The sequence below is a fragment of the Erinaceus europaeus genome, chromosome 1 (genome assembly GCF_950295315.1).
Source record: "Erinaceus europaeus chromosome 1, mEriEur2.1, whole genome shotgun sequence".
Classification (NCBI taxonomy): Eukaryota; Metazoa; Chordata; class Mammalia; order Eulipotyphla; family Erinaceidae; genus Erinaceus; species Erinaceus europaeus.
Genome location: NC_080162.1, coordinates 82389180 through 82403896, shown reverse-complemented (window position 1 = coordinate 82403896; position 14717 = coordinate 82389180). Strand labels below are relative to the sequence as shown.

General features: G+C 47.3%; 1 pseudogene; it reads left to right on the top strand.

Moving 5' to 3' along the window:
- Positions 1-3281: 3281 nt before the first annotated feature.
- LOC103112242 (ubiquitin-like) lies at positions 3282-3551 on the top strand (annotated as a pseudogene).
- Positions 3552-14717: the final 11166 nt, after the last annotated feature.

Below are 14717 nucleotides of genomic sequence, written 5' to 3'. Positions count from 1 at the left end.
GTAAATATTTTTTTTCTATCACATACATAGTTACATATTTTCATTTAGATATAATATTATATTGTATATTTATTTCTTTCACATATAATTTTGTATCACATGTAAACATGTTTATTTACATATACATATATTTATATATCAGATAGATGATAGATAGACAGACAGACTGACTGACTTATTTTTGGGCTGAGGAGACAGCATAATGATTATACAAAAGACTTTCATGCCTAAGGCTCTGAGGTACCAGGCTCAATCCCCAGCACCACCAAGAGCTAAGCAGTACCCTGGTATCACCACTCTCTATCTTTCTCCCTGTATCACCTTCATTAAAATAAAATAAAGTACTAAAAAAAAAAAGAGACTCATTTCTCACTTGACTTTGTCCCAGGACTTTCTCGTAATAATACAAAGCCAGTCTCCTTTCAGGGCTTGATTTTCATCAGGAGTCTTCTTCTATGACCTACCCCATAGGAAATGGTGAGAGCAGAGCCTGGCACAGTAAATAGCTACCAGCTATCATCACTGTTATTTGTTACCATCGTTATTTCCATTTCTTCCTTCCTTCCTTCCTTCCTTCCTCCCTCCCTTCCTTCCTTCCTTTCTTTTTTAACTTGCCATTGCTCTCTGAACACAAGTGAAATAAATTCACTCTTGGTCACCTGAGATTTTTTTTTTCCCCCCTACAAAAGTAAACCTCCTTTTTTGGTGTCCAAGTTGGGCCACACCCTGGCATCCCTGCCAGCAGCTCCAGCAGTTTCTAAGCCCTCATGTCCAGAGAGGGGCCACAGATAGTCACTACTGAGTCTGGATCAGAGCCACGTCCCTCTGGAGCTCTCAGCCCAGACTCCTGCTCAGGCTCCTGGCAGCTGAAGGCATCCTTTTCTGAAGGTGAAACCTGTGTTAGGTAAGGCAGTCAGATATCCCTGTATTGAACCTGCAATTTCTTTTTTTTTTCTTTTTGCCTCCAGGGTTATTGCTGGGGCTCGGTGCCTGTACCATGAATCCACTGTTCCTGGAGACCATTTTTTCCCCTTTTGTTGCCCTTGTTGTTTTATCATTGTCGTGGTTATTATTGTTGTTGTTGCTGCTGCTATTGTCGTTGGATAGGTCAGAGAGAAACGGAGAGAAGAGGGGGAGGCAGAGAGGGGGAGAGAAAGAAAGACACCTACAGACCTGCTTCACCACCTGTGAAGCAACTCCCCCTGCAGGTGGGGAACCCAGAGCTCAAACCAGGATCCTTATGCTGGTCCTTGCACTTCGCGCCACCTGTGCTTAACCCGCCGCGCTACCGCACGACTCCCGAACCTGCAATTTCTATTTTCTATTTCTAGGCATTTCCCAGAGTTCAGTTTGGAGTGGCCCTTTAACTCCAGACATTTCTTCTTAGTGACCACAGCCTCTGACCCCTTGGTCAGTCTCTCCTTTCTTTCCTTTCTCCTCCCCACTCCACTCCCCTCATCTCTGGCACAGTCTAGTGAAAAGGAGACCCACAGATCATCTGCCTAGGTAAAGGGACAAGAAAGAGGGTTGAGAAGGACAACAATGACCAATAAAGCAGAGACCACTTGGTGCCAGCAAAACATTTGAGTGAAAAAGTATCCACAGAGCAACAACGGACCAGGCGACCATAGGGCAGACCACCGAGAATGTGCTTGGTGGTCACAGGGCGCCATCATGTGGCCAATCTATATAATGGCCAAAGAATCCTAGACTAAGAGTCAGGCACCCTGCTCCTTATGGGGGGAGGGGGTAAAGGGAGGGATAAAGCCCGACCCCTGTGGAGACCTCTTAAATGTTCTGAGAGAGAAGGGAATAGAAAGAGAACAGAGGAGAGAAATGGGAGCCAGAAGTCAAAGCAAGAAAACTAAAATGGTCCCAGAGAGTCTGAGATATCGCACAAAAAATAATAAACTGATGTGGAAAAAATAAGAGTTCCTGGAAGAGAGTTTATCACGGGAAAGAAAATGACATGGGGGGGGGGGGCTGAGTGGTGGTGCACCTGGTTGAGCGCACATGTTACAGTGCCCAAGGACCTGGGTTTGAGCCCCTGGTTCCCACCTGCAGGGGGAAAGCTTTGCGAGTGGTGAAGCAGGTCTGCAGGTGTCTCTCTCCCTCTCAATCTCCCTTCCTGATCTCAATTTCTGGCTGTCTCTATCCAATCAATAAATAAAGATAATGAAAGTGCCATGTAAACAGGAAATCACAGCTACAAGTCCAAAACCCAGGTGTCCTCCATTGGAGCACTGGATCCCCAAGCACCTTGGGCTGTAGAGAGGGAGGGAGCCAGGTTCAGAGGAAAGAAAGCTAGAACTCCTCACCCTCCTCCTCCTTCTCCTCCTTCCCAGCCACCTCCTCCTCCTCTCCCTCTTTTCTCCACCCTTGATCCCCCCCACCACACCAGCACAGGCTTAGAGGGTAAGAAGCCAATGAGAGAGGAGCATCCCCAGGGGCCTTCTTAGCGCTCTGGCATTTGTTGCCCTGACCCTACCAGGCATGTCCATTTCACTGATGCATTTGTTCTGTTCAGGTCTGTTGGCTGACTTTGGGACAGCTGTCATCAAAAACTCAAGCTTCCTCACTGCAGAGTTCTTTCAGTCAAAGAGAAATGCAGTGGGACACGATGGAACGAGATCTGATGGAGAGAGTGAGAAATCTTCGCCAGAGATTCACTGCCCAGGCTCGTAACAGATATCAAACACCTCATCTCTTGCCAATATAGGCTTACCACCTTGGGGAAGTAAGAGAGAGAGAGATACCTATTTTGCAATCAATGACACTGATTTTAAAATTATTTATTTTAAACTCCTTTGAAGATCAACTTTTTGTACAGAAAAATTGTGTATAAAATTATGTGTTCTAAAAAAACAAAAAAAAGAAAAAAAATTATGTGTTCTATTTAAAAAAAAAACTCAAGCTTCAGGGTCAGACTGCCCACATGCTTAACCCCACTCTATCCTTTCACTGGCTGTGTGACCCTGGGCAGGTGGCTCAGTTGCTCTGGGCCTCTGTTTCCAGATCTGCAAAGCAGAGATTTAAAGAAAAGATTTTACTCAATGGTAATGATAGTGCCAAACTGGAGAGATAGCATAATGGATATGCAAAAAGATTTCCATTCTTGAAGTACCAAAGGTCCTAGGTTCAATCCCCAGCAACACCATAAACCAGAATTGAGCAGTGCTCTGATAAATAATAACAATTGAGTTCAGAAGCGGATGGCGGAGTAGAAGCTTGCTGTGGTGTCTGTGGTGCCTGGGCGGCCCTTTTTTTTTCTCTCTCTCTTTGTATCATCTCTGTTTTCCGCTAACAGGTCAAAATGCAGATCTTCATGAAGACCTTGACCGGCAAGACCATCACCCTGGAAGTGGAGCCCAGTGATACCATCGAGAAAATGAAGGCCAAGATCCAGAATAAGGAAGGCATTCCCCACCACCACCACCAGCAGCAGAGGCTCATCTTTGAGGGCAAGCAGCTGGAAGACTCTTTCTTACTACAACATCCAGAAAGAGTCAGCCCAGCACCTGGTCCTCCACCTGAGGGGTGGTGGTTGTTAATTTTTCTGTCCTGCACTCATAATGATGGCATTACTCTGCACTCTAGCCATTTGTCCCAATTTAAGTTAAGAAGTTTCCAATTTCAGTAATAGCTAAACCTGTTCAAAATGTTAATAAAGGTTTTGCTGCATGATAAAAATAAATAAATAAAATGATAACAATTGGGAGTCAGGACAGTAGCACAGTGGGTTAAGTGCAGGTGACACAAAGTGCAAGGACCTGCAGCATAAGGATCCTGGTTCGAGCCCCCCGGCTCCCCACCTGGAGGGGCGTCATTTCACAGGAGGTGAAGCAGGTCTGCAGGTGTCTATCTTTCTCTTCCCCTCTCTGTCTTCCCCTCCTCTCTCCATTTCTTTCTGTCCTATCCAACAGTGATGACAACAATAATAACTACAATAATAAAACAACAAGGGCAACAAAAGGGAATAAATAAATATTTTTAAATAATAATAATAACAATCATAATAGTGCCTCCTGCTGGGGCCATAATACAGACAAAATGACATGTCATATCTTGATACTTGATATTCCACATGCAAGAGATGATTCGGTTCCCAGCCACTGTCACTCCCCATTTCACAAGTGAGAAACCAAAGGCTGATGGGACTGGGTCAAGGTGACAAAGGTAGCAAGGGGCAGAGGTGGAACTGAAGCCCTGGTTGGTCTGATACCAGAGTTGGAGCATTCTGGGTCTCTGCTATATTCCCCACTCAACTTGGGGAAGGCAAACATCTCATCAGGACCTCCCTGAGACCCCAAGACACACTGCAGGGGTAGCCCACCACCACCTACTGCAGGCTCAACCCTGCCCAGCCCTTACTCCTCTCCCAGCCTCTGCACAGCCTGTTCCCTCTGCCTTTCCCTCTTCGTTCAGCCTGAAAAACTGAGGCTCAGTCTCTGTCCCCCAACTTGCCAAAGCTCAGAACTTCATTAGATGTCAGTTGTCACCTGTCCCTTACAGAGCTGAGTGCTAGAGGGAGGGGGGAGGGGAAGGGGGCTGCTGAGGAGTCTCTTGGCATTTGCCAGCTCAGCTAAGTGGACCGGGGAGGCAGGGAACAAATTGTGGAAGGGGAGAAAAAGAAGAAAAGAAAAGAAAAGAAAAGAAAGGGGAGAGCAGGAGCAGAAAGGAAGGAAGGGAACATAGAGGAGGTAAATAAAAGAGGGAAAGAGAAAAAGGGAAGAAGAGAGGAAGGGCAGGATCAGAGGGAAGGACAGAGGGAGGGGAGCAAGGAGCTAAGAGAGTTCGGGGACAGGGTGGGGGTGCAGAGAGTTGCCTAGTGGGGGCCTCCTTCCCAGGCCCCGGTGTGCAGCCTCCAACCAGCCACCTGCCTATCCCGGCGCTTGCTCTGCACCAGACGTCAGTGCCTGGCTTGGATTCTGCCAGTCTGCGTTTTCCATTCCTGCTGGGGCAAGCGCGGGGGGGGGGGGGGGTGCACACACACCTGCCACGCCTGTGCTGACACAGGGCTTTTCAGAAACGAGAGGGAAAGAAAACCAGCCTGGATGATGCCAGGCCGGGAACAAGTCCTGTCAGCTCCCCCAGACTGGGGAAGGGGGTGCTGGGGGGTCACAATGAGGGTGAAACCCACTGAGGACTCCCCCTCTGCACCCATGGCCCCATATAGCCTCGGAGCTTCCTGAGTAACTTGAGGTGGACATCTGGGGGAGGGCAGAGCTGAAGGACCAAGAGAAGGGTGGCCCATGCTCTCTCCCTTGGACAAAATACCAGGATGGTCCCTTCCTTTCATCTGCAAAGAAACCCTCCAGAAAGATTGCAGAGAAACAGCAACCAGAGCTCAGTAGCTAGAAAGCAATTTGACAGAACAAAATGCCCTGTTAAGAACATTCTATCAGCCTGCCGGTCCCTCCGTGAATGATTTATTTGGAGTTTGCTTCGGCTAAAAACAAAGTTGGTGTCATATCTTCTTTGAAGAGATGAGAGAGAGCTGAGTCCCAGCAGTTCTGGGGAAATGGCAAAGAGCATTAGCAGCTCCCAGCCAGCATCCTGAAAACTAAAGCTCACATGTCAGCACCAACTAACAAGGAGAACAGCAATTGCTCCCTCGCTTCCTGAGTGGTCGGTAGGCAGTCATGCACTGCTGAAAGAAACATTTCAATGATTTCATCCTGCCAGGATCCCTGTGGAGGCTACTAGAGATGATTTCACAGAGGACAGCTCAGAGAGGTGAAGTTATGTGACCGAGGTTACACAGCAAGTGAGGGATGGCTCAGGATAGAAACTCAGTTCATGGGAGTCGAGCAGTAGCACAGAGGGTTAAGTGCATGTGGCACAAAGCTCAAGGACTGGCATAAGGGTTCAAGCCCCCGGCTCCCCACCTGCAGGGGGTCCCTTATGTAGGGGGCCAGGTAGTGGAGCACCCAGTTAACAGCACTACAAGCAAGGACCCATGTCTGAGCCCTTTCTTCCCACCTGCAGTGGGGACACTTCACGAGCAATAAAGCAGGTCTGCAGGTGTCTATCTTTCTTTTTCCCTCTACCTTCTCATTCCTCTTTGCCCTATTGAATAAAATAGAAGAAAAATTTTAAAAAGGAAAAATGGTAACCAAGAGTGGGAGCAATGGATTTGTAGTGCAGGCACCGAGCCCCAGTGATAGCCCTGAAGGAAAAAAAAATGTTACTAAAGTAGTACTAAATGGGTCAGGTGGTAACGCACACAGTTAAACACACATAGTGCGAAGTGCAAGAATCAGCGTAAGGATCCCAATTCAAGTCCCTGGCTCCCCACCTGCAGGGAGGTCGCTTCATAAGCAGTGAAGCAGGTTCTGCAGGTGTCTATCTTTCTCTCCCCCTCTCTGTCTCCCCTCCTCTCTCCATTTCTCTCTGCCCTATCCAACAACAGCAGCAACAATGGCGGAAAAAAGATGACCACCAGGAGCAGTGAATTCGTAGTACAGGCACCGAGTGCAAGTGATAACCCTGAAGGCAAAAAAAAAAAAATATATAGTACTAAAGGCTTATGTATAAAGCCTTTATAATAACAAAATAGGGAGCAAATTCACATTCAATGCTAAATATAATCATTCCTAGAATAATATTAGTGTCTCTCTCCATTCTCTCCCTTTTTCTCTTTCACATGAAGCACTGCCTTTTGTCCCTCACACTATTTCCTGAGAATCTCATAGTTCTATTCAGATGAATAATCTCATTATCGTTCCCTCCTTCTCTCTATCATCCAGACCTGCTGAGGGGCTGGGGGCTGGGAGTTGTCCTGACTTGTCTCCACTATTGAAAAGCCACTGAAATTGCCCACAGCCAAAGGGTCTCCCATGCCTGAATGAAAGCAGTCCCTTCCCTTAATTAAACCGGTTCTCTTCTTTCCCTTTCTGTCACAGTGGCCTGTTACCTGGTATGAACATGTCGGAATGGTTAGTATTTTTAGGATGAGATGTTATTCATTCATTTTATAGGCTAAAGAGACCAGAGCAGTGCTCAGCTCTAGCTTATGATGCCAGGACTCAAATCTAAGGCCCCAGGCATGCAAATTCTGTGCTCTGACAGAGCTATCACCTAAACCCAGTTGTAGAAAGATAGGCCCTGGAGTCCCAAAAGCTCCAAGAAATTTCCTCCTCCCACTCTCCACACTGATTTTCTTCCTCTTTTTTTTTTCTTTTTGTTTATTCCTAGTGTAGGATTCTTACACACTTCAGTTTTACCACTCCCAGGCCAATCTTCCCATTCTTTTCTCTTTTAGACACACACACAGAGATACTTCAGCACTTATCCACTGTCCTTGGAGCTTCCACTAGTGCTATAGTGCATGGTATCAGGGCTCCAACCTGGCATGGGAAGACCACGCTGGGTGAGCTCTCTACCTCTCAGTTGGTGATTCTGAACCTCAGTTGCATGCTGCAGACCTCTGGATACTTTTGAAAACACAGACATCGGGGTCCAATTCTCAGCAGCCCTGGTTTAATAGGCTAGGCTAGGGACTGTCAGCTGCCTGGTTATTTGTAAGGAAAAGTCACAGCAGAAACTCCACTCCATGTTGTAATTATCATTGAAACTGGAATAAGGAAGTAGCTGAGTGTTCCAAAAGATGAACCTCATCTCTCCAGAGCCCTAACCTACGAGGGAAGGATAGAGACAGGCTCAGGATATACATCAACCTGCCAACATCCATGTCCAGCAGTGAAGCAACTACAGAACCCAGAACTCCCACCTTCTGCACCCCAGAAGGAATTCTGGGCCATACTCCCAGAGGGGGAGAAATGATAAGGGATAATGACCAGAGGGCTCTGAACCCCCATTCCAGTGGGACCCAGAATGTTCATCACCAGGAGTCTTTATTTTTATACTATCACTAAAAGGGAAACAAATCAACAGATTAAGTCAGGCATTGTCTCTCTCTCTCTCTCATTAATAGATAAATAAAATATATTTTTTAAATAGGACAATTCATGGAAAGCATGGCACCTACAACCAGAAGGAGGAACTCCGTAGAGGCCAGACCTCATCAGCATTGTTGCTGTCACCCTGCTTAGCATCACCGGCAGCAGCAACACCTTCATCATCCTCACCAGTATTATCATCATTGTTTCTGCACCCACTGAAAATGTCTTTCTCCATAAATTCTACTTTGGGGCACTTGAGCTTTCTCTGTAGAATGCTTTACCGATTCTTCTTTTAGCCTAACATCTCCACAGTACAAAAGAAATGTGTGTGTGTGTGTGTGTGTGTGTGTGTGTGCCATTCCTGTCCCTCCTTTCTTAAGATTATGCTCGTGGAGCGAAGTGCAAGGACTGGTATAAGAATCCCAGTTCGACCCCCTGCTCCCCACCTGCAGGGGAGTTGCTTCACAAACGGTGAAGCAGGTCTGCAGGTGTCTTTCTCTCCCCATCTCTGTCTTCCCCTCCTCTCTCCGTTCTCTCTGTCCTATCCAACAATGATGACATCAAGGACAACAATAATAACTACAACAATAAAACAACAAGAGCAACAAAAAGAAAAATAAATAAATATTTAAAAAGGTTATGTTCAATTCTAAGATGATAGCCTTACCCCAGTTTTGCTACTAAAATCTTTTCTTTATGAGCCAATATTGATTGCTGCCTTGTTGTTGTTGTTTGTTTGTCTTTAACAATGGCCTCACTTTGAAAAAGACACAGGAACCAGTCTACCATGGGCATTCTGTTTGCTGAATTGTATGGGTCTGTGGAAAACCTAAGTCTGGAAACCAAGGCTCTAGTGTCTTTGAATGCCCCCAGCCCCCACACTTCAATAGGGCACAGGAGTGTCACCTAGGGGTGCCAGGAACTTGGGACTCCAGAAGCAGGACTGATCGACCTACTTGGTAGGCACAGGGGTAGGAAATAATTTTTCAAGGTGGGCCTTATGCATGAAAAGAAAGAAGTCAGCATGACATGGACCAGACCTGAGGTCTCTGTGCAGTTGCCCTGCCCCAAATGCCAATGTAGAGTCTGAGCTCCAAGAAAACCCTAGTCAGCACCCCCCCCCAAAAAAAAACCCTTCTCCAGCACCCCACTTTCTCCAGACCTGGATCTCCTCTCCTCCCACCCTAATGCAGGGGGGCCAACACATCTCACTCACCCCTGGACGCACACATAGAACCCTGGAAATCAGAACCTGGATGACTAGCCTGTAAAGTCCCATGCTGTGATAGGTGTGGCACTGTGTACTGAGCAGCTCAGCAGGCAAAATCCTGCTACCTTCCCTCGGAGGAGGACGGGGAAGGTGTTGGGATTTTTGTCTCCTGCAGAGGGCCCAAGGGAGAAGATGAGAGGGCAGAAGGTCTTCCCTAGCTGCACCCCCAACCTGAAAATAATGAAGAGTTATACTGCCGCCAGGCCTGGGTCTGACAAACAGGTGTCCAGGGATCTGGTTCCTGCTGCAGGATGCTCAGAGGGAGAAGTGACATTTGAATCCCTAAAACTTGAAGTGTCCATGAAAGCAAGTCCAGGAAGAGGAAGCAACTTTAGCAATGGCCTTGGCAATGGCCTGGAGACACAAAATGCATGTGGTGCTGGTCAGCAGGTGCTGGCAGGCTGGAGAAGGTTGACAGAGAAGGAGCTAGGCTGCTGCCTTTTTCTTCTTTTCTTCTTCTCCTTCTTATTCTACTACTACTACTACTCCTTCTCCTTCTCCTCCTTCACCTTATCCTTCTCTTTCTCTTTCTCCTTCTCCTTCTCCTCCTTCACCTTCTCCTTCTCCTTCCCATTTTAATTCTTATTATTCTACTTCTTCTCCTCTTCCCCCTTCTCCTCCCCTTATCCCTCCTTCTCCTCCCCACTCTCCTGCCTTTTTTGATAAGACAAGAGAGAAACTGAGAAGGGATGAGAAGATAGTAGGAAGAGAGATACCTGCTTCACTGCTTCACCTCTTCTGAAGTTTCTTCCCTGCAGGTGGGAACCAGTGGCTTGAACCCAAGCACATGGTCACATGTGTGTTCAACTGGGGACACCTCTGTCCTGCCCCAGGAATTGGGCTCCTTAATTCTCAAGTCAGGTGCTTCTAGTCACCACCTGATATGTGGAAGAATAAGGGACAGACTCTATGAAATGAATGCTAAGGAAAAGAGAACTTGGATGACATACTCACAATAGTCAGCAAAAAAAAAAAAAAAAAAAAAAGCCAGAATTTGAACCCAGGCTCTGGAACCCCACTCTTGCCCCACAAGCCCCACACTGGTTAATGACAGGTAATTAATTCCAAATTCTGAGTGTCCAGTTACAGTGCTACGGTGGACTAAGCCTGAGGGTTCAGAGAAGTGCAGAGGAGGGTCTCTATTACAACCAGCAGCCCTGGCCTCTCAGTAGTATCCAGCAGTCCTGGGCATTCATCCTCATGTGTCATGCACTGCTCCAGACTACAGTCCACATACAGGTCTGCCCCATGCGACTCTCATTCCAGGGCCAATATCTCATGTAGCATCCTCTTCTGGGAGACAGGAGAAGCACAAAAACTAGTCAGAAGAACTAGTGAAGCCTGACTCTGCTTATAACACCAAGAAGCAAGACCCCACTTTCCTTAGCTCCTTCCTCTAAGCTGCCCGATTCTTCCTGATATACTCAGAGTCTCAGTAAAGATGCCCTATGCCCTCTCCCAAGACCATTCCTTAGTGGACAGAGCTAGAGGGGTTACGCTTAGCAAAATAAGTCAAGAGATGAAAGACAACCACTGAATGGTTTCACTCATATATGGCATCTAGGGAACTGAAATACATGAACTTGTACATACACACAAGCACATACACACACAAATCAGAAGCAGGGAGTCGGGTGGTAGCACAGCAGATTAAGCGCACAGGGTGCAAAGCACAAGGACCAGCATAAGGATCCTGGTTCAAGCCCCCGGCTCCCCACCTGCAGGGGGGTCGTTTCACAAGTGGTGAAGCAAGTCTGCAGGTGTCTTTCTCTCCCACTCTCTGTCTTCCCCTCCTCTCTCCATTTCTCTCTGTCCTACCCAACAACAGCGGCATCAATAACAACAACAATAATAATAACTACAACAATGAAACAACAAGGGCAACAAAAGGAAATAAATATTTTTTAAAAATCAGAAGCAAACAAACGGTTTCTAAGACTTGTGAGTACTGTGGTGGTTATCTCTGAGAGGTGGGAGGGTAGGGGCACAGAATTTGGTGGTGAGTGTGGTGTGGAACCATACACTAATATTATAATCTTATAACCCACTATTCATCACATATAAAAAGTGAAAGAGCATCTTATCTTGCCCAAAGGCAATGTTGGGAGGAAGTAAGGCCACGTAGGTTGGTTCCTGGGGCCCGGGGAGATAGCTCACCTGGTTAGTACACCTGCATTGTCATGTATGCAACCCAGGTGCCAGCCCAGCCCCCATACTCCTGAGGAAGCTTTATATTATGGTGTCTTTCCCTCTGTCCTTCCATCTCTCTGTCTCTCCGGCCTGGCCTGGTACAGTGAAGCCAGAGATAGCAAAAATACATAGAGTCAAAACTTAAATCAATAAATAATTAAAAAATTAAAAACCCTGGGTCCAAATGTTGGGAATGAGAAAAACAAAGTCTGTCCCATAGCCACAGAAGCCCCAGATATCTGGAATATGCCTGAACCCTGAGGCAGGGGGATTCCCCTCTGCCCCATATCTCCTAAGCCTAGTTCCCCAGAGTCAGTCTTTCTCAGAATTAGGAGCCCAGGACAGGACAGGACAGGACAGGACAGGACAGGACAGGACAGGACAGGACAGGGAGAGGGGTGTGGAGAGGTGAGAAGACACATTCAAGTAAAAAAAAAAAATCGAGCCAAAGAAATTCTCCCAGATTTGGGTACAGCCGGGGGAAGAGGAGAGGCAAAGCCCCCGCTAGTTTCCTGGGTTCTTAACTTGAGGCTCCAAAAGGAAGAAATAATAACAACAATAACCCTCCCTGCTGCAGCCACAGCACTTCCCACCCCCCCCACCCCCCCCACCCCCCCCACCCCCCGTGAAGGCGTCCAAGAAAGTGCTGACTGGGACAGCTGACAAGCCGTGTGCATTGTAATTCACACCATAACAGCATCTCCAGGGCTCATGGATTTCTCATTGAAAAATTATGTGATGTCTTTTTGGAAACCCAATACTGAGTTATTGATATCGTGAAGGCAGCAGACTCACCACTTCCAGCTTATTAGCTTTATACTTTCTGAAGGACTTTTTCTCTTCCAACCTCCCCCACTCTGCTCTAATTTTCAACTGGGTTTCCTCCCCCACCCCTTTTCAGTTGCAATTACATCGAATGCTTGAGTGTGTGTCTGTGGGTGTGCACGTGAGGTGTCCCAACCACCAGGGTGTCAAGATGCTTCTGCAGGCCATAAGGGAGGGTAGGTGAGTGTGTGCGTGTGCGCATGTGTACTTTAGTACACTTAGCCGAAGGAAGATTTCCAACCCTTATTTATCTGTAACCATGTACAAACACGTGTCCTGTGTGCGCCCTTCACATCCAACAGCCATGTGGATCCCATAACCCACACCTGTAGAGTTGCAGGTATAGGTCTAGGCATGTGTGTTAGGATGGATGTGTTGTATGCACACGTTCAAGTAGGTTTGTCTGTAGATGTCATGTGTGTATTTTGGTGGGTGCAGAGTTGTGAGTATATGTGCAAGTGTGTGTCTAAGGGTCCACGGAGGTGTACCTATATGTGAGTGTGGCTTTGCCTTTACGTCTTGGGAGCTACGTGACTGTGTGTGTATGTGTGCGTGCAGATCTCTGTGCTTTATGTGTTCCACAGATATCTTTGTGTCTCCATGTAGCTTTAGGTGTGTGTGTGTGTGTGTGTGTGTGTGTGTGTCTATAACACAAAATTCCAGAGTCACACAATCTGAGGACCACAGCTAGGTTTGCCTCACACCAGCTGTGTGATCTTAGGCATTTATCTTGTTTTTAAATTCCTTTTGTGTTTTTTTTTTTTAATGGAGAGTATTAATGGCTTAAAGTACATACAGTTGTGGTTGCATGTGTAAAATTTCTCACCCCAGCCTAGGTCCTCCTCCACCATCATGCACCAGGACCTAAAAGTCCCCCTCCTCCCTCTAGAGTCCTTTACTTTGGTGCCACACACCAAAGCCAGCCCAAGTTCTACTTTGTGCTTCCCCTTTCTGTTCTTCTTTCTCAATTTCTGTCCATGAGTGAGAGCATCCCATATCCATCCTTCTCTTTCTGGCTTATCTCACTTAGCATGATTTTAGATGCTCCCTTTTTTAAAAAATGTTTATTTATTTATTCCTTTTTGTTGCCCTTGTTGTTTTATTGTTGTAGTTATTATTGATGTCGTTGTTGTTGGATAGGACAGAGAGAAATGGAGAGAGGAGGGGAAGACAGACAGGGGGAGAGAAAGACACCTGCAGACCTGCTTTACCACTTGTGAAGTGAACCCCCTGCAGATGGGGAGCCAGCCAGGGGCTCCAGCTGGGATCCTTATGCTGGTCCTTGAGCTTTGCACCACCTGTGCTTAACCCACTGCGCTACTGCCCTACTCCCATTAGGTGCTTTTCTTAAGCTCTAGGGCACCCAACTCCTGCTCTGCAAAGTGAGAGTCACTGAAGCCTTGCTGAGGCACAGTAACATGAGCATGGAGTGAGCTGATGTATATAAAGCTTGAGCAAGCAGCCCTGTGAGGCCCAGCACATGTGAGCCATTGCATCAGTGACTCACACCAAGAGAAGGAAGCATGCACTCCCAACTCTTACCTACTTGGGCTCCAGGATATGGCCAATAACCTGCAAGCCCAGCACTGCAGACAATCTTTGCAAAGATGCCTTACTTCACTCCAAACCACTCTGCAAAGAGCTGGACAAGCACATGCCAGAAGTGAGTCTGGCAGCTTGCAGCTCGCCAGGGACTTAGACCAGGTAACACAAAGGGAGGGGGAGTGCAAACAGTCTGGCAGAAAAACACAAGATGGGAGCTCCATACTTCCTCTATTTCCACAGAAATCCCGGGAGCCTGGGAAGAATGCAGAGACTCATGTGTTTCCCTTGAAAGTCCTCCCAGGTCCTCCGAGGTGGGCTGGTTATGGACTATCAAGGGCAAGAAGTCAGAATCCCAACTTTGGAAGTTTGGCATGAGTTTCAAGACTGATGTGGCCCAGAGAGTGGGAGGGAGACACCTACACAATGGGTGCTGGGTTTCCCATCAAACAAGTGAGGAAACACTTTAGTTAAATCCAGGAAAACAGAGCGTGTGACATTCAGCTCCTAGCACCCCAGAAATGTGTTCTTCAAATTCTGGCGTCTAGTTTGTGCAGGCAGCACCCTTCCACACACCAGATAGGGGCTTCATAGCCTCGTGTGGCTAGTGGATTTGCTATCCAGAAGCACAGAGACCCACCTGAAAACTTCTCTCAGAAGACCCCCAAGTACCAAGTCCCAGTACCTGGGGTTGGTACAGCACAGAAACAGGTAACAGAAGGGCCAAGTTGCCCTGCTGGGAAAAGATGAAGTAGCTCTCTTCACTCCTGCCAAGTCTGCTGTAGCAGGCAAAGCCCAACTCTAGGTCTCTGTGCTAGGCAGGCAAACTGGGTGCCAGAGAGCAGGTGCAGGCCTGGGGGTGCGTGCAGAGGCAGAGGACAGAGGCAGAGACAGCCAGTGTCAGGGCCAAGTGTTCCAGACGTCCTTCAGGGCAGCTTTTGGAGGTTGAAGGATGAGGAGGGAGAGTTGAGGAAAGGGGAAGGAGA